Source organism: Coenobita brevimanus, chromosome 97 (assembly GCF_032717465.1).
Source record: "Coenobita brevimanus isolate Jiangsu-jjx chromosome 97, ASM3271746v2, whole genome shotgun sequence".
NCBI classification, from domain to species: Eukaryota; Metazoa; Arthropoda; class Malacostraca; order Decapoda; family Coenobitidae; genus Coenobita; species Coenobita brevimanus.
In genome coordinates this window covers 52,451,480-52,472,373 of record NC_137050.1, presented here as the reverse complement: position 1 = coordinate 52,472,373, position 20,894 = coordinate 52,451,480, and positions in this window count along the sequence as shown.

The window sequence follows — 20,894 nt, the reverse complement described above, 5'->3', positions numbered from 1 at the left end:
TCTCATCTACTCTGCGGAGTGGAAAAAGGAGTGTAAATGATGAACCATACAACTTACACCCTTCCTGGTGGATTCTGTATGAGTACAACTTCTTACTGTCAGGTTCCTGGTGACATTATGTCTATTTAACGCTGTCACTACAGGCTAGCGTTAGTTTCTATCGGGTGAGGAAAATCTTAAGCAGTCAGTGGGTTACACAGCAGATCTATGGAGGATTACAGACGGTAAATGCCAGTGCTTTTTATTCCTTCAGCTTAATGTCTTTTCCGCCTACAGGCACTTCTAAGCTGAATAAAATCGTCCGGTAGCAGCAAACATAAACTACAACGAAACGTCATTATAGTGAAAGGGTTACCTAAAATAGCGATATAGGGGGACCAAAAAAAAAAAATCGAGTGGCAACAAAAACATGAAGTGATGGAAACGAACCGAAAAGTGGTGACAATGGATGAATGGGGAAGGGAGAGGGAGAAACTGAGGGAGATAAAGCTGTGACGAGGCGAAGGGACGAGGGGGGAAGGGAAACATTGAAACTGAGAGGGGGGGAGGGGAGAAGGATGGGGAAGAGGGAGGGGAAAAAGTGAGATAGAAGGATGGGGGAAAGAGGACAGGAAATAGGGAGGGGAAACAGCGAGCCTGATGGGTGAGGGAAGGAAGACGGGGAAGAGGGAGGGGAACCAGTGAGATAAACGGGCTGAGGTAAAGAGTGGCTTTGGAACTGACTTTCCCTTTATGTATTCCAGTATACATGAGAGGAAGAAGGAAATGTAATGGTGTTGATACATCCCTGATTGATGGAACAATATCAAGAAATCGTATGCTTTAAAAGTGTTAATATTCACGTTATTTACATTACTGAAAACAAATGGTCGGTTATTTATGGCAATACACATAATGAAAACACATGGAAAACTGTTGGTAAATCACAGAAAAAAAATCAGTATCGTTTATAACAAGTCCAGTTAACAAAAAAGTCAATTACTTTCCTGTGTGTTAATGGTATTTTGTTTATAGCCGTTACAGTGGAAGAAACAACTGGAAATCTTTTGATAAATCCATGAAAACAAGAGCAATACGGCGCATGTGCAGACGTGTTGATATATAATTCAACTGTTTTGTTGCGGCTAAGTTGTCTTCTTGTTTATAAGACCTTACACAAAGGGAGCAAGACATTAGAATCAAATTTAAAAATACCGTACTATCAATCTCTCTACCTATCTATTGTCTGACGCCATAATCCCGTAAGGGATGGTCATTTGACTTTGAGTTATTTGTTTTACGGGGAGGGGCAATAACCCTCCACCAACCCACTTGCTTACACGCAGGGAGCACGTATGGTCCGGTTATATGGTTACCACCCAGCGTTGTAAATGGTTTCTTGGCTTACAGGAAACCATATGGCTTGCCACTCAATATAAAGCCATCTGTAAAGGAAAGAAAAGCAATAAGAAGTGACAGGAAAGATGGGAGAAATAGGAAAAGAGGAGGGCAGGCACAGAAAAAGAATGATAAAAGCTAAGGAAGAAGTAGGCAGCACTACATCAAGTGAGTGGATGATGGTCGCCACCATCTACCACTATTTAAAAATACAAAATGACGAAAAAGAAAACGCAGTCGAATGATCTTATTTTTATTAAGACAAGTAACCCAAAGCCAAACGACCACCCCGTACAGGACTATCGTGTCTGGCTACAGGTAGTCAAATAACACAGTCAGCAGCTGATCGCAAAGAAGAGAGATCCAGAAGGCCTCATATTACACAAAGTGAGGAGAAACCACAAGACAACCCACTATACTGAAAAGGTAAGGATGAAGGGATTACTTTTGAGGTTATGCAGTCATGTCAAAATCGGTGTACTATACCAGTATATACTTGATATTTGTCAGCATCTGTTGTGCTTGCCTGTACCAGTTTCTGTTCATTTCAATCCCTCTCATAATTCCCTCTTCTGCTACTGATATCTTTCTTGGGTTCCTTCCTCAAGCTCTCATCTCTCTCCCTCTCCCTCTCTCTCTCTCTGTACGTCTCCCTTCTTAACCTCGTTCCTTCTCACCCAGCTCTAACTCTTGCCTTTCTTCATCTGTTAAAAGTCTCTCCTCACAACTCTCTTTTCTCCAAGTTATCAGATCCTTTTTCGCTTTCCAAACAAGTCCCATTTTTCGTGTGAGGCACGAAACTTTCACCTTTCAAACACCCAAAACATAAAGCACTTGGTCTTATTACTGGAGAACGTTCCTTCTGAGGATTTATTTATTTATTTATGGTCTACGATAATATTTATGCCATTTTATCTGTCATCTTACTCCAATCAGACAAGAATATTTGTACTTTCTCTCAAACACCCAAACATAAAGTACTTGGTCATATAACTGGAGGATGTTTCTTTAGTGGGGTTACTTCCCTATCTCTGCTAATAATTAAGCTATTCTGACTGGCACCATACTCCATAGCGAATAATTATGAAACATGATTATTGTATCTTAAAGTCTTTCAAGCACACCGAGGTTTGTTACTTAACTTAATCTCTTCTTTATGATTCCATCCTCTTGATATTCTTGCTGGTGTCAGACTGTGTTATTTAGCTTGGCAGAGCTTGCACTTGAGGGGATTAAGGATGACCGTGTCAAACCTCACCAGGCCGATAAATTATTAGAAAGATGAATAAATACACCCAAGACTGCAAGACTAAAACAGGGATGATGTACTCGGGAGGAAGGCGTAAGGACGATGAAAAACGGGTAAGATTCTACCTTGATCTGGACATTCACGACAAACACAGACGTATAGTGCAATCAAAGGAATAATAGCTATGTAGAAACACACACACACACACACACACACACACACACACACACACACACACACACACACACAATAACAAAAGTGAGTGTCTGTGAGAGCTCCAAGTTTAGTCTCATTTTTGCATTATTTTTTCAACACGGCGGCTCCTTGGGGCCTGGCCTTGGCTCTCGTGTCTGGATCTGGAAACTAATTACAACTTGAGCCAAAAACTCGTCCATCAACTTACCAGAGTGAGGCATAGATTGCATTATTAGATCCAGAGGGAAATGTACGGAATGGGTGGAGGGGTTCAGCTTGGGAAATGGCCTTGATCCAGTGTGTGTGTGTGTGTGTGTGTGTGTGTGTGTGTGTGTGTGTGTGTGTGTGTGTGTGTGTGTGTGTGTGTGTGTGTGTGTGTGTGTGTGTGTGTGTGTGTGTGTGTGTGTGTGTGTGTGTGTGTGTGTGTGTGTGTGTGTGTGTGTGTGTGTGTGTGTGTGTGTGTGTGTGTGTGTGTGTGTGCGCGCGTGCGCGCGCGCGGCCAAAAAGACTATCACCAACTCCTCCACCAGTGATGCCATGGTAGCGAGTGTACGCATAAAGCTTTTAGTAATACCCTAATTAGTGACGGTGTTTGGGTCTGATTGTGAGGACATGAGGGAATGCTGGAGTGTGGGAATGTGTGGCCATGCAGGCTTTCATTAATATCTTTATTAAGGGTGTAAAGGTACGGTAGTCAGGGGGTGCATCTGTAAATAAGAGTGTGGGGGTAAATATGGGATTGTAAGCTCTACCGTAAACAACAGCATAGCACACCACACCAAATCTGTGTTACTGCCACCACCCGCGCTGCTGCCAATCTCCGCTATAAGTTCAATCGCCTTCTGTATTTTTCCTGGTTTAAAATTGAGCCGTTGTGTGAGCGGAAAGTTGGTGCTGTGGCAGGTGGGTTTGGCAGGCGGAATGTCTGGTCAATTCTCTTAGAAGGCAGTGGGGGAGTGGGTTACAGGATATGGGCGTAGGAATATACGGGGTGTGAATGTGGGTGAGCTACTGGTGAAAGGGTAAGAGTGTGGGAGAGGAAGAATATCTGGTTAGGCGACAGTATTTGAGTGAGAGGGTGAACGTATGCGACTAACAAGGTGATATGCAACTACACAAAGGCTGAGGATTTGTCAATAAGCAGGTCAGAGTGGAAAAGATGGATGCGCAAGAATGAGGGGGAGGTTGTGTGAATTTAAGTGTGGATCAGAAGACAGGTTATAAAAAGAAGGTGTGTTCGTGTGACGTGATAATAAGGGCTATGGAATGTAAATGGAAGGATGAAAAGGGTATGTGAGGAGGAATATCAAATACTGATTATGTGTCCTAGGAAATGAGACGATGAAAGGAGGACGGTGTGAGGAAGCGACGAAGAAGCAGTGGAGTAAGAAAGATTGAAGTTATGTGAGAAATAAAGAACTTGTAATTGAACGAGTGGGGATGTAAACCTTAAACTGTTAGAAAGAAATAAGAGATTGTGAATGTGGATGAGGGATGAGGCTGAGAAAAGGTTGGTTAAAACGTAAGGGTGTGAAAACAGGCAGCAAAACTCAAGGGGATAGGACGTTTGTAAAAGAGGAGCGACGGTACGGGGGCGGTTCATGAGGGAGAGAGGATGTGTATGGAATAGGAAGGTGGGTACATTAATCATTTAAGAATAAAGTGAATGAAAGAACATTTCGTACTTGAACAGGGTGAGGATGTGTAGGTGAAGGTGCTGAGATGTGAATCACGCCACACCACATGTCCCAAATACACAATTGCAAACCATTACAAGCCACACCATACCATACCTTGACCCATCACACCAAACACCTACAAGCTGTACCATGTCCCAACGCACAAAACCAGACCACCATAAGCAACACAACACGCCACAATATACATACATACAGAATAAGCGATACGACTCTGCAGCTACGCCAATTATGGGTAGATGCTGTGTCTGTCACCCACTAGTCTTACATAGTAGCAGGAAATCTGAGTATTGCAATATATTAAACAACAGTTCATGGTCATAAATTCATACTGCTTGGTTTACGGCTAAGTTAATGAAATTTTTATAGCCCATTGGAGCCCAGAGTCCCGAGTATTGGACAGAACTGGGATTTCTCATGTCTTTATAAAGTAGGGAACCCCAGGCTAGGGACCTATGAGCTTCACGACTATGAGCCGATAGACGGAGGGCGGTACGCTTAGTACCCTCCCACTGCAATGGCTCGTCCAGCACCCCTGGGATCCAATGGGATATACACTATATTACACACACACACACACACACACACACACACACACACACACACACACACACAGGCACATGTACGTGCACACACAACGCTGCCAAGGCTCGAAGTTTTCCCAACAATCACACCGAATCACTGGCGACCGCATAAGAAATGACCAGATCAAATGGTGCCATAAATACCACTTACTATCAGGCAGCAGCAGCAGCTCATGTGGCCCAATTACATAAGCCCCGTCACTTCGAGGACAATTTTTAACTTACTTTTCACTAATTTAATTTCATTTAGGGGAGGTGTCTGGATGTGAAGGGATTCAATATAACTTTAATTAACCTCATACACGACAGGCTCTTTCCTAACATCTCATATAAACTGGATGGAAGTATCAAAAGCTTAAATAAAAAAAACATTGGATTCAAGGTATCAAGTCTATCTCAATATTAAACACAACTTTCAGTATCTTTCCTCTCTAACCACACGTATTACCAACACTGTTTTCCTTTCCTCATCTATAATCCCCTTCACTCCCTGTGTTCCCAGTGTGCCAGCTGCCCCTCCTGCCCCACTCTGAACAAACATCCTCTCTCCCTCTTATTCCCAACACAACTTCCCTTTCACCCTCACCTCCACAACACAGACACACCATCGTGTTCCCTTTTATAGCCATCTCATTCTGGCGCTTTACGCTTTCTTTCCATTATCTAAACCAATCCTTGTGTTATTTAGTCGCAAAAGCTCGGGAAGCTTTGGGTTTATTTCGAAAAAGATTTTCAAAGTTCTCAAGTACAAACAGGAATGCAAAAAAAAAAAAAAAAAAAAAAAAAAAACTCCACTATCACACAAATAAAACTCTCAAAATATACAGAGAACATCAATCACAGAATCTATAAGTGTACCACATCCTTATATGTGCTACCGTGACCGTACCATTAATATCACTGTCATCTTTATGCCACTGATTCTCGAGTGGAAATCAACTACAGGATTTCATAAAACGTTAAAGGAAAAAAAAAAATCCCCTTTTGTAACGTGTGTTTCTGGTGTATGCTACCCAAGGCCTCCTGTTAAATAATTTCTCTTCTCCTCTCGCAACCCGTCTTCCTTCCATATCCTCCTCCCATTAATTTCCTTTCAGTTTGCTCCCCAAGGCCCCTTTTTCTCCTAACAGTTGAAACTGCTCTACACTTTCTCTCGCCCGATGCTAAAAGTTTCCACGCCGTTTCGCTGCACGGCTGTGGGCGTTGCAACTGAACATCACTGCTAAAATCTTTTTCCGATACTGGGTAAGTACCGGGGACTCTACAAGTCCTGTTTCCAGATCAAGCAAAGAAAGAAAACGAACTTACTCCAACGTCGGTATATTCTTTCTTTCTTTCTCTCTCTCTCTCTCTCCTCTGAACTTCACAACAGTAAATTACCGCATAAAAAACAGCTTTTAAATATGGTCTTGGAAGCTTTCAAAATAGCTACCATATTATTTTACCTTCCTAAAATTCCCCTGAAATGTTTTATGAAATGCTTATTGTCATGCTAAATATCGTTGCCCCAAAATAATAACATCAAAATCCAAAAACCTTCCCACCAATACCGAGGCAAGGTTGATAATTTTACAGAATTATACACCTGGGATGGGTGGCTTTCTGCACAACTCCGAAACTAAAATAGGTGAAGGTCAAAGCTAACTTCTTCAGTAGCCTATACTTTTATGTACTTGTGTGTGTGTGTGTGTGTGTGTGTGTGTGTAATATACTGTCATAGATTGTACTACTAATAAAATAATGTTATGAAGTATCGTGAAAAGTAAATCAGTAAAGGTTGAGGTTTTATAAAATCTTTGAGACTCTCATCTTCCACCAACTGTTTTCAAAATTAAATTATTTCATTCTTGCATGACCCTTAACCGTTCTACTATGACTGGTCCAAACTGTATCAAAACCTTGACCTCTGACCTACTGTTCTCGAAAGCAGTAGGTCACCCCAATGGCTGACCCTCAACTATTCCACTAAGTTTTATCGTTATCAGATCAAAGCTTTGTTATTCTGTTCAATCACAAAGGTACACACGCGTCTGACCTTGTCTTCGTGACCTTGCCCTTCCCTGAAGGTTCTTACAATTAAATCTCTTGTTCTTGCCTTGCCCTCAACCCTTCCACCAAGTTTGGTCTAGATTAGACGAAAACTGATAAAGTTGACCTGCCATGTGACCTTCATATCAGACATGTCTTGTGACCTTCGCCTTTGATTGACTGTTTCAGAATCGTATTCATTTGTTCTTACCTTCAACACTTCCATTCTTGCCTTACCTTCAACACTTCCATCAAGTCGGGTGCACATCGATCAAAACTGCTCAAGTTTACCTGTCATGTGATCTAGACCTTTGACCTTGCCTTGTGACGGTGGACTGACTGGCTGTTTGCAAAATCGAACCCCCTGGTTTGCCTCACCCCAGACACTTCCTTCATGCTAGCATTAAATCGGACAAGCATTATTTTCGGCGACTTTGCCATGTGAACTTAGTTTTAAAAGTTTTTCATATGTAGAGTTAAGGGGAAAAGAAAATACATACAAGGTCCAGGGGTGCAAGGTATTAATGCATAAAATAAAGTGTATGGGATGTTGTGGCCATACCGGTGGATGGATTTTGCTGACTGCCAAACTCAGAGCCATCACTACGCCACTACTCCAACTCCACGCTGCCACAAAGCCCACCTTTGCTGCCACAAAGCCCACCTTTGCTGCCACAAAGCCCACCTTTGCTGCCACAAAAGCCCACCCTTGCTGCCACAAAGCCCACCCTTGCTGCCACAAAGCCCACCTTTGCTGCCACAAAGCCCACCTTTGCTGCCACAAAGCCCACCTTTGCTGCCACAAAAGCCCACCTTTGCTGCCACAAAGCCCACCTTTGCTGCCACAAAGCCCACCTTTGCTGCCACAAAGCCCACCTTTGCTGCCACAAAGCCCACCTTTGCTGCCACAAAGCCCACCTTTGCTGATACAAAGCCCACCTTTGCTGACACAAAAGCCCACCTTTGCTGCCACAAAGCCCACCTTTGCTGCCACAAAGCCCACCTTTGCTGACACAAAAGCCCACCTTTGCTGACACAAAGCCCACCCTTGGTGCCACAAAGCCCACCTTTGCTGACACAAAAGCCCACCTTTGCTGACACAAAAGCCCGCTTCTGGGCTCAGCACTGTGGGTCATAATTCTAAACTGGTTCGTCCGTCAAATTTAGGCAGAGAACGAGGTAACTTCCGGGACGTGAGCGGCGCCGTACTCTGAGCGATACAGGCAAATAGTCACCTCAGGCCAGAGTGTTGTGTGGCCTTGACGGGGCCATCGCTGGGGGTCAGTGTTGTGTGGCCTTGACGGGGCCATCGCTGGGGGTCAGTGTTGTGTGGCCTTGACGGGGCCATCGCTGGGGGTCAGTGTTGTGTGGCCTTGACGGGGCCATCGCTGGGGGTCGGGGCTCTGTATGTTTTATCGAGGCTCGAGTTGCTGTTAATGATATCGGTAAAAAAGTAACCATTTATAATTTCCTTTTGCGATATCCATTAATAAGATATTTACCTCAGCTTTCCACGTTTCAGAGCGGGGATTCTATGTATCAGTAAGAAGTGCTGTAGAAAATAAAAGGCATCTAACATCTTTTATCATTACGGCTTCTTCACGATAAATTTATTTACTTAACAACAAAATCAGTTTTCTTCCATTTAAAAAGAATGAATTTTACTCAAACCACATTCCCGACTTGGACTAACTTGACTTCTGCCAAGAGTCAGGGGGACGGCCAAGGCTGGAGGCATTTTGTGTCCTGAGCCAAAATTGAGATATTATCGAGGACGACGTAGTTTGCAGACAAAGCGGCTCCTCTCCCGGGCCCGGACAGCTCCTTCACGTAAGGGTCGCTGCCACGGCAATCACATCTTCCACACAATGTCCTGCTTTAACATTACACCAACACTCCTGCTGAACACCACCACACCTTCAGCAAATATTCTGAGGCTGGGACTCAATCGCCACAATTCTCGTACATAAAAACGAACCATAATTTGCATAATCCAATAAACGTAAAGGCAATGATAATAACTGCATGGAAAATGGTGGGCCTGTGGCTCTAATTTTCTGCTCCCGGTAACAGCACGATCAGAGGCTTTGGTGAGGATGCAGGAGGAAGGAAAGAGAGAGGAGGAGGAGGAGGAGGAGGAGAGGTGGGTGAAAGTGGGGTGAACAAAGGAACGTAGGAAGTGGCAGGGAGGGAGAGTGGACAGTAAAGGACGGAAGGGAGGGTTAGGAAGACGTCAGGGGAGGGACAGAAAGAACAAGAAAGGTAGGGAGATATGTGGGTAAGTAGAGAAAGGAAATGAAAGGCAGGTAAAGGTAGACGATGATGGGGAACTTGAGGGGAGAAATCGAAGGGCAGCGAGAAATAGGAAGAAATATTGGAAAAAGATTGAACTTAGAGTCAAAGCCATAAGACATGCATGTGAAAGCAGGAGGTGGTGAATATAAAGAAATGTGAGAGATGAAGAGAGTAAGACCTGCTAGTAATGCAAGTAAAAACTGAAGAGAAAATGAGAACTTATAGGAACTGAAAATCACAGAAGTCTAAGAAAAGCAGGTAAAAAAGATGATGATGGTAAACAAATAAAGAATAAGACACAGAACGTTAGGAAAATTCAGGTGAAAGCAGGAAAAAGGGAGGAAAAATAAACACTAGAAAAAGGAAGCCAGAGAGGTAAGAAATGGTAGTGAACGCAAAAAATTATGAAAAATAATAAAAAAGGAACAGAAAATAAAAGCTGTATAAAGTGAAAGTGAAGGCAGAAGCAGCTGGAAGTATAGGAAATGCGTAAGAGGATGAGGAAGAAGAGGAAAAAATATATATGTCAGAGGAGAAGAAAGGCAGCCAGGTAGAAAATGCAAGAATAGATGTGAAGGAAAAAGCGAAAAGAAAATGGAAGGGGAAGAAAAAGTCAAGCCTTTAGGACATGCAAGTGAAAGCAGGAGGTAGACTTAAAAGAAAGGGCATATGAAAAACAAGGCAAAGAGGGAGATGGAGGTAAAAAAAAGAGAAAAGAAAGAGAAAGTTCAACCCAAAGAAATGCAAATGAAAGTAGGAGATGGTGGAAGTAAGAGAAATATGTATGAGGAAGGGAAAACTGCACAGCCATGGAAGACAAAGGCGGACAGGTAAGGAATGTAAGTGAAAGGATAGATGCAGTAAGTGGAGGTAAGGAGAAGCTGGTGGAGGAGAAAACAAGGAGGGGGAGCAGCGAGTGGCAGTCTGTTACAAGCTAATGAGGTAAATGCAATGAGGTGGATTTTTCATGAATGTAAAGTAGTTGCACAGATCGTGGTAGAAACACCGAGTGGCCGCCAGTCTGTTTGTTTCTTGTGGGAGATTGGCTCCAGGGTTCAATGTAATTAATAGATATTTCTTAACTGATGCCCAAGTAAATTAAGATTTGCTTTATTTACGAGGTGGAAACTGGGAAAGAAAGCAACAGAGATTCGAAGGGAATTATTACAAGTTTATCCAGACACTACTCCTTCCCTGGAAACTGTTTCCCGCTGGATTCGTGCTTTCACAGCAGGAAAAACTGAATTGAAAGATGAACAACGCTCTGGACGCCCCCGGACATCCGTGACCGAAGCAACAACTCTCCGTGCACGGTCCATCACTGACGAGGATCCAACTGTAACTCTTAGGTTCTTAGCCTTGGAGCTTGATATCAGTTATGGGAGTGCATATGACATCGTGCATGAACAATTACACCTGAGGAAGAAGTGTTGTCGATGGATACCCCATTTGTTGACTGATGAGCAAAAGGCTGAACGGGTGAGGATTTGTCATGTCTGGCTTGCTGAATTTGAGCCAAATGGTCCAAAACGGTTCTCAGATGTTGCTACTGGAGATGAGTGTTGGATTTCATTCTTCACAACCCGTGACAAGCAGTCAAACATGGTGTGGTTGGGCGATGATGACCCTCGACCTCAGATTTTGAAGGAAGGATTTCGCAGCCTGAAGCGCCTTTTCACCATCTTTTTCAATTCTCAAGGACCAATATGCGTGGATGTGATGCCTGAAAAGTCCACTATCACAGCCCAATACTACACAGACCAGGTCCTTCCACAAGTCTTGGAACACAAGGCCAACACCGCACCAACCCGCCGTCGGTCTCGCCTTTTGCTGCACCACGACAATGCTGCACCCCACAAAGCTCGCCTCACTATGCAGTACCTGGAACAACAAGGTATAACTCTGTTCCCCCACCCACCCTACTCCCCTGACCTGGCTCCCTGTGACTTTTGGTTGTTTCCAAAAATTAAATCTGCCATCGCTGGGAAGCAATTTCATCGCATCCAAGACTTGGCACGGACCGTCAATTCAGAACTCCGAAGTATACCGTCTTCAGAGTACCACGTTTGCTTCATGAAGTGGAGAAAGAGAATGGAACGCTGCATAGAGGTTGGAGGGGAGTACTTTGAAGGAATGTGAGTCATAGTTTGATAGTTCTTCATGCTAATAAAAGTTTATGGACTCAGTCATTTCTTTCTAATCACCCCTCGTAATCTACAACTAAACCATCAGCATCACCAACACTACCGGTCCACTACATAACACAGCGTGCCTTCATCACCATCATCATCCCTGCTGCCATCACCATCATCACCTGACCTCATCACAATAATCACCATCACCTGCGTACAACCCCGTCCCTCCCAAAGCGAATTACTCAATATTCATGGATTTCAAATTACTATCATCTGTATCCGTTCTGTCTATATCATCCCCAGTCACTGTCATCTTTACTTTTCTTAGTCACGAAATAGTCTCCTCCTCCTCCTCCTCCTCATCATCATCATCATCATCATCATCATCATCATCATCGTCATCACCACCACCACCACCACAACCATCGAAAGGAACAGTCGTATACTGTCACTTTCAACGATAATCTGTATCAGTTCCACCACTGTCAAGGGAGCTTTCCTAACACCGCTTCCTTGACGATTAATTTTGTATATCTTTTCTACTGTATGGATAAATTTTAGCATTTGATGTAATCTGCCTCGGTAACATAAGAGGATATTAAGCTGCCGAGGAAAAGGTGTTAGGATCGCTGCTACGCCAACGAGGGAACGGTTTCATGACTGCCAGAATGACATTAGTGTTGATTTCCCCCGCCCACCAAGAGTGCCCATTGTGCCGCCTTAGCCCGGCCCAAATGACTGGCCTTACCCTGTTAAAATGACGCTCCAACTACCTCTCCTTACACTTGAGGACAGACTGTGCAATTTAGTTTTATCTGCAGCAAAACCAAAACTGCTGACTGTAAATGGTGTGTCGTGGGAGGAGTGATGCAGTAAAGAAATGGCTGGCGTTGCTGTTGTGTTTAGGTAAGCATCCCATTAAATGCTGTATCGGAAAATAAACATATGGACATGACATACCAACAACATTCAGAAATCTGAACTCCTCTACTTTCAAGTGCTGGTGAAGATGTTAGTATTTTTTCTTACCTACTGCCTGACGCCTAATTTCATCTGCTGCTAAATCCACCCAGCCTCACGCCTGCCCTCCTCCTCCCTCTCCTACCCAGCCGTGTTTTTAGGCCACTACACCCCCGCCTGTGCCAGTGGTGAAGCTCAGTACCGGCAGCCACACTGATACTGAGGCTGGTACCGGCGGGTTAGTGTCCTGAGAATGAGCATTGCAAGTCTTTAACTCGTCCATTCCGGTGGCAATACCAGGACCTAATGACTATCACGTGTACAATTAAGGCACAGCATCACAAGTGCCAGCATTATTTGGACGCAGTTTAAGTATTTACTGTAGCCCCAAAGTTCCTTGCTAATGTTTATGTAGTTGGGTAACAGATATCGTAGTAAGCTGCTGACACTCTCTCTCTCTCTCTCTCTCTCTCTCTCTCTCTCTCTCGCACAGTATCTCTTTTGCAGTGGCTACTTAACTTGTTTACTGGAAAAAATCATACATCATCATTAGTCACTGTGTAAAGTGCTTTCACATTTATATAAATATTTCCGTCCTATCCCTTTCCTCTTCTTCCTCTCTCCGAATCCATAATGAGCTCAAAGAAAATGGTACATTGGTATTCAGGAAGTAGGCGATAATTATAACTGAATCAGCGAAATAAAAATGTTGCAAGACTGGAGGGATAAAAACTCCTTGCACCTTGAAAACATAAAAAATGAAAAGCGTGAGTGAGAGACCTGGGAGTGAGAGAGCCTGTAACCACGTAAATGCCAGATGAACAAAGCATGTACTCTCGCCCAGACAAAATGTTCGTGTGGAGTGAAAGGGAAAATGTGTGTGTGTGTGTGTGTGTGTGTGTGTGTGTGTGTGTGTGTGTGTGTGTGTGTGTGTGTGTGTGTGTGTGTGTGTGTGTGTGTGTGTGTGTGTGTGTGTGTGTGTGTGTGTGTGTGTGTGTGTGTGTGTGTGTGTGTGTGTGTGTGTGTGTGTGTGTGTGTGTGTGTGTGTGTGTGTGTGTGTGTGTGTGTGTGTGTGTGTGTGTGTGTGTGTGTGTGTGTGTGTGTGTGTGTGTGTGTGTGTGTGTGTGTGTGTGTGTGTGTGTGTGTGTGTGTGTGTGTGTGTGTGTGTGTGTGTGTGTGTGTGTGTGTGTGTGTGTGTGTGTGTGTGTGTGTGTGTGTGTGTGTGTGTGTGTGTGTGTGTGTGTGTGTGTGTGTGTGTGTGTGTGTGTGTGTGTTTTGTCTATAATCACAATATACCTAATCATAATTCCGGCAAAGGTAGCAGCACAGATGCATGTGGAGTGGCTAGGATGAGAAATGTCGAGAGATGACTGCTTGGGTGCGAGATAGTACATGCAAGGTGGTGCTGCTGAAAAAAGGAGTGTGAATTTTGACATACGGCGAAAAAAAAAAATGAGGATTTTGCTGTTGAATAAGAGGTGGGAATGATGAGGAATATTTTAAGACGGTAAGTAGAAAGGGGTGCATGTTTGACGTGGATGCAGGAGAGCCTAAGAATGAGACAAGAAATGAGTGAAATAAGGAAGCTAGGGGAAGAGTGGGGAACACAAAAAGGAGAAGCTAGCGAGGAGATGCGTGGAATGAAGAACGATAAGGGAAATGGGAAGGGAAAGGAGTGGAGTGAGGATGAAGAGGCGGCGAGAAGGGCGGTGGAAGATGAGGAAGATGTAGGAAAAGGGAGTATGCAGTAGTGAGAAGGAAGAGGAATAGGGTAGGAGATGACAGGGAGACATGACAGTAGCAAGAAAAGGAAAATGCTGTAGAAAGCGGGGGAGGTATTAGGGTTGGAAAGGAGACAGACAGGGAGATAATAATAATGGGGAGAAAGGAGACAGATAGGGAGAGGGACAAAGATCTAGGTACGAGTAAAGAACAGGGAGTAAACGTTGTGGGACTGAGAGGACAATAAAGGTCGAGAGAATGAGGAGGATAAGTGTTAAAGCGAGAGCGCCAGGGAGAGAGGCAGCGAAGAGGAAGTTATTTACATACCAGCCATGCGGAAGTTATTTACGCACTGGCCAAGAGGAAGTTATTTACATATCAGTAGGATTCTGCAGGGATCGACGAACCCTCTCAGTCCTGCATCATGGACTGGCGCGATGGTAGTCATGTTCCCAGCAACTTTCGTTCACTTTCAGTTAATCTATAAACTGTCTTTTCATCTCTCTTGCCTAGTAACTGGCCACACACACACACACACACACACACACACACACACACACACACCATCCATTTACTCCACTACTACCACACCACTACACAACCATACCCAAACACCCTTCCCTCTCCACCACCAACTTACCACCACCACACCACCATCTCACCAATCCTTCCTTCCCCACCATCACCACATCACCTCACCAATCCTTCCTTCCCCACCTCTACACCATCACCACAGCCGCGCCCAGGGACCAATAGATTAATGGTGATCAAGCTAATTACTCTCCCTCACCACCATCCAGGCGTCAAACACCATAAACAATACCAGCCATCTTTTTACTCCCGCAGCTCAGGTTTGTGTCGCTGGCTGGAGCTGGGTCACAGGGAGAAAAATTGGTGATTAGGCAATTAGGCCAAGTCAACACAAGAATTATCCACACCGACAGCAGTTCAATTACAACTGTTACAGATTTTTTTTATGAATGGACGACACTTGTAATTTGGTGCATGGATTTTTTTTCTTCCTCTGTTCGTCTCTCTCTCTCTCTCTCTCAAAAAAAAAAAAAAAAAAAAAAAAAAAAAAAAAAAATTCTATGAAACTCAAGATGAAGGATATTTTTCACCATGTTTCGGTTCGTCTAGTAATTACGGGGTTCTAAAAATTGAGGTTGATGCCAAGTGATTTTACCTGAGTACTGTCCAGCTCCTATGACTCACTTTCAGCTAAATATATTGGTCTGGCTTTAACTGGACTATATTACTTGAGTTGGCCCGACTATGTGAGGGTTACTGATGACTGCAATAATGGATGACGTTTGTCGTATCATCAACTAGCTACCGTATATTATTTAAAATCCCTTCGTCTGGCGTTACAAAATGTAAATAATTAATTATTTAGTTTACCAAGTGATATCAGCTGATAGAAAAGCATCGGTCTGTTAATATAATACACTGTATAAATGTGGTTTGAGGGGTGAATGGGGGATGACACGCTGACGTACAAAATATGTACAAGTAAATGTTACCGAAAAATAAAACAAGGAATTGTAATGGCTCAAGGAAAGTAATGGCTTAAGTTGAGAAGTACTGACCACTTCAGAAGATCTATCAATTTTGTTCTCTCCCCACAGACTCTGAGAACCAGTCAGATAAAATTGCAGCAACTAACACTGATGACATTAACCACAGACCAGTGTCGTCTGATTCGAATTATGAGACTAAATATTAAAAACCGCGGAGAGATAAACAGGATAGGAGAGGGGAATTTTGTTTACGAATAAATTACAGAAGCCGTTTTAGAATATATGAGGGATGTAGCGATGAGCTGGAGGAGTTTTGGTCGCGTCAACTTGAAGTCAGTTTTGGGACAGGCTTCTGACAGTATGACCCACGGGAAGGTAGATCCATGTAACCCCTTCAGATAAATAATCTTTTTTGTTTTATTATAGTTATACTTCCAGACGATTTACTTCAGCTTAAGATGTCATAAAGACTTTGTATCATAAAGCAGCGACTTTGTATTTGCTTGTAGAGGCGTATATTTTAGACTTGTGGTCGAGCGGCTTTTATATCTTGTAGTAGTTTCCCCACCAGATGTCATGTAGTGACGGGAGAGGTAAAGAATAGTATGGGACTATTTTTATTTGTCTTGGAAATATTAAACAGGTATAATAGTATAAGTCCTGGGTAGCTACCTCCCTGTCTCGCTATCTCTCTCTCTCTTCCTGTTCTAAGGCTAATCTCCGTCTCGACCTCTCTCTAGGGTCGCTTGTCTCCTTCTCAACTCTCTTTCCTAACATCTCGTGTAGTAGGGTGTGTGTGTCACGTATCTTCCTCATGGCAACAGAACTTTCTCACGAGAGGACTGCTGACAGCTAACTGAATCATCTCCTTACTGGCCGCTGTCATCAGCTTTCCTCCGTGTAAGCGTTTAGCGCTGCTCGCTTCTCGCAAACACAACACCTTCTCATCATTTGACTTCCTGCTTCTATCTGTCTCTCTATCTATCTATCTATCTATCTAGTATGATTTGCAATTATAATATGGAGACCTACCACATTGCTCTGCCGCGCAAAAATGGCGTACCATCGACATTTAATAGTTATAATATATTAATACATACTACATACACATTATAATGAACTTATAAGCTAATTAAGTGAAATACATAATATTGTAAGTAACATAATTGTATGAATATTGTATACATATATTATTCATAGTAAATAGTGATTATTCAGTAATATTACGCATATAATTGTGCAATGGTAATACTGCAAGGTTATACATTACATATTTGAGTTATCACTTTAGTAATGTCTAATATTTCATCTAACTTGTATGATGATACTGGTAATATAGAATTGTGCTATAATTGTATGACTTATAATATTGTACTAACATTGTGGTACTACATAATTGTGTTGGCCTTATAATTGTAGTTACATTTTGTTAATGCAACTATTACATATGTGTCTTGGCCTTATAATTGTAGTTAAAGTTACATAAAAGTTACATCTTGTTAATGCAACTGTTTTGTCGTTACATAATTGTTACATATCGTTTGTAGGTACATAATTGTAGTTAAAGTTACATAAAAGTTACATCTTGTTAATGCAACTGTTACATAATTGGCAAAGTGTAACATAATGCAATCGTTTGTCGTTACATAATTGTTACATATCGTTTGTAGGTACATAATTGTAGTTAAAGTTACATAAAAGTTACATCTTGTTAATGCAACTGTTACATAATTGGCAAAGTGTAACATAATGCAATCGTTTGTCGTTACATAATTATAATATGGAGTAACAATTGTAATAACTGCAGTCCTAACATATGCTGCGGTCGATGATAGTGATGATGTGTCGTGCCACTTGTATGTGGAGACAACAATTTGCTTTTTTTTTTGTAGTTTATGTGGTATTTTGGCTTATGTAGTAACACTTACACTTATTTTCATTTGTTTGTTATGTGATCTTACTCTATTTCTCTTTTTTCTGTTTTACTTTTCTTTCTTTCTTTCTTTTTTTTTTTTTTTGTATGTATTGATTTTCCATAGTTTGTTTCTCTTTGCTTGTGTACGCTTGTTTCCATGTTGTTCATGGTTACATAATTACTGGCTAATTTTCTTGGGATACTTTTTCAAAGTTTAGTTTATATTGCACAGATACTATAAAATGATATTATATAGTCCCATATTTTGTTATTTTATATAAAAAAAATATATATATACATATATACAGTATTAACTATACACACTGATTTGTTGTTCACCTGTACCTATCGTGAGTAATATGTGTGTCAGCACTGTGTGGAAATCATTGTCTTCACGATTGTGTTGAAGATGTTCACTCTTGCTAACGGCATTTGTGTTGGCCATTTTTTTTTTTTTTTTTTTTCTAGTTTACCTTGTAACTTAATTTATCTGTTTCCACTAGGTAGCTTTAATCAATAAATGTTTAATACAGTTCTTTTAATTGCTCACTGAGTAACTGTGATGGTATATTTTCTTTATCACTTGTAGATGTAATAATGTATAGTTGTATATATGAAACACGTATTTTATGTAGGTATAAATGGTAACACTCGTTGGTAGTAAATAAATGTTATAATAAATGAATGAATATATACAGTGTAGAATATTTATTGTTGGTGATTATTTAGTGTTTGAGTTATGCAGATAACTGAAGTAAGTATGTGTATTTAAGCAGTAACTATACAGCACGTTTTATATGTTTGTGCAGAAGCTTATTGTCTATCACTGTGTATTGTATAAATGAAGTAACTATGTAACTTACTAATTTTTACCGTGGTGGGAAATGGTGTGAGTGGTGGTGCAGGTGGTGTGTTGACTGACGTGGCGTCTGTTCAGCAAGCACGCATGATGACCTCAACTTCCCACACTGGTAGCTGTGGTGAGTGAATGAGTAGCGATGAGTAACTTGAGTGAAGACGAGTGAGTAAGATGAGTTGTAAATCGTGTCTCACTCTTCGTTTGTTTGTTCCCTTTATTCTATGTGGAAGTTTTCTCTGTCCTTTTCTCTAGTGATTTATTCGTTGTGGGATGAAGACTGCCGCTACTTGTAGGTGCGTGTAGAAGATTATACAGACGACGTAGAGTTGTTAATTGTAGTTGACTGTAGATGGCTGTAGTTGATTGTAGATGGCTGTAGACTTTGTAGAACTGAAGCTAACCTTGTAGTCTCGGTTGCTTTTGTAGAAATTTGCTTTTAATTCGGAGACGATGTCCGCAGATTTGCTGGTTTGTCGTTAAGCTACTTGCAAGGCGTCGAGTGATCTCTTGACCTCTGCATCAGCGTAATGATCTGGGAGACGGAGGGGGCAGGAGCTGATATTGTTGGTTGTTGTCAATCTTGATATTTTGTAGGAATTTAATGTTGATTCGTAGACGAGGTTCGTATACGTTCGCTGCTACCAAATGTCATAAGGACTTTGTATCATAAAGCAGCGACTTTGTATTTGCTTGTAGAGGCGTATATTTTAGACTTGTGGTCGAGCGGCTTTTATATCTTGTAGTAGTTTCCCCACCAGATGTCATGTAGTGACGGGAGAGGTAAAGAATAGTATGGGACTATTTTTATTTGTCTTGGAAATATTAAACAGGTATAATAGTATAAGTCCTGGGTAGCTACCTCCCTGTCTCGCTATCTCTCTCTCTCTTCCTGTTCTAAGGCTAATCTCCGTCTCGACCTCTCTCTAGGGTCGCTTGTCTCCTTCTCAACTCTCTTTCCTAACATCTCGTGTAGTTGGGTGTGTGTGTCACGTATCTTCCTCATGGCAACAGAACTTTCTCACGAGAGGACTGCTGACAGCTAACTGAATCATCTCCTTACTGGCCGCTGTCGTCAGCTTTCCTCCGTGTAAGCGTTTAGCGCTGCTCGCTTCTCGCAAACACAACACCTTCTCATCATTTGACTTCCTGCTTCTATCTGTCTCTCTATCTATCTATCTATCTATCTAGTATGATTTGCAATTATAATATGGAGACCTACCACAAAGAGCCACTTGGATGGAATAGGGGTTCATGAAGGATGGATCTAAACCCACTTGTTACAAAAGTCTATCCTTAGTTAAAGATAATAGTCTATGGAAAACAAGGATAAAATGTGAAGTAAGGAACTGCACTGAAGGGACAAAATAATACCCGTAAAGGCTACAATATAAACACCATCACATCTTCACCCATGAGTAGCCTTCCAAGTCTTGACCCCTTGACTCAGAGCACGTATTTTTCATTGCATTCTTGCTTCCTCGTCCAGCCACCTCATTGGGATCGCGCCTAAGCAAGGTTGTCACTCCGACTGGTACGTTCTAGCCACTACACCACCTCGTAAACTCTCGTAGTTAATGGAATAGGTGGAATTAACTCCAAAGCTCCTATGACTCACTCTTGGCTGACTAAATCGTATTAGATTGGTGTCACTACAATACTAGAGTTGCCCCTACTATAAGTGGGTTAATGGTATCAGGAATAACTCTATATCGAGTAAATCTTTCTCTGCTCAGTAGAATAAAAAGAAGAAACACTGCAAAAAATAATGCGACCAGCAGAGGGTTAAAGAAAGATGAAAAAGCGAGGAAAAACGGTTGCTTCAGCCATAAACTGGAGGGTGAAAGAGTTAACGGTGCAACTCGTGGGTGATGCTGGTGGGTAACAATTAAAACTGTGGTTGGTGGCGTGTCAGAGGGCCGGTGAGAGAGAGAGAGAGAGAGAGAGAGAGAGAGAGAGGATAAGCAGGACACAGGCAGAGGCCGGAGGGTTAAACATGGTTAACGTGGAAAACGTTGATCAAGATTGCAGGATGAAAAATTAATGAAAAGATCGGGGTACTTAGTAACACACTTGGGGTATTGAAGCTAAGGATTTATCTTGAACTAGCAGGAATCTAGGAATGTCAGTACTATCACATTCACCCTTCTTGTGTTGTGGACAACTCTAGTTTTCTCTTCCCGCTGACTTGCAACAACCTTATGCAGCGGAGAGTGATTCGTGGGAGCCTGAGGGTGTTAGAATATCCCAAAAGTTAAATGCAAGCACAACAAAACTGTGACGCAATTGTCAACAGGAGAAGATCCTATGAAACCTAGAGGCCCACAGCAAGCGTAAATAATACCATAGGAAGCCCTAAAA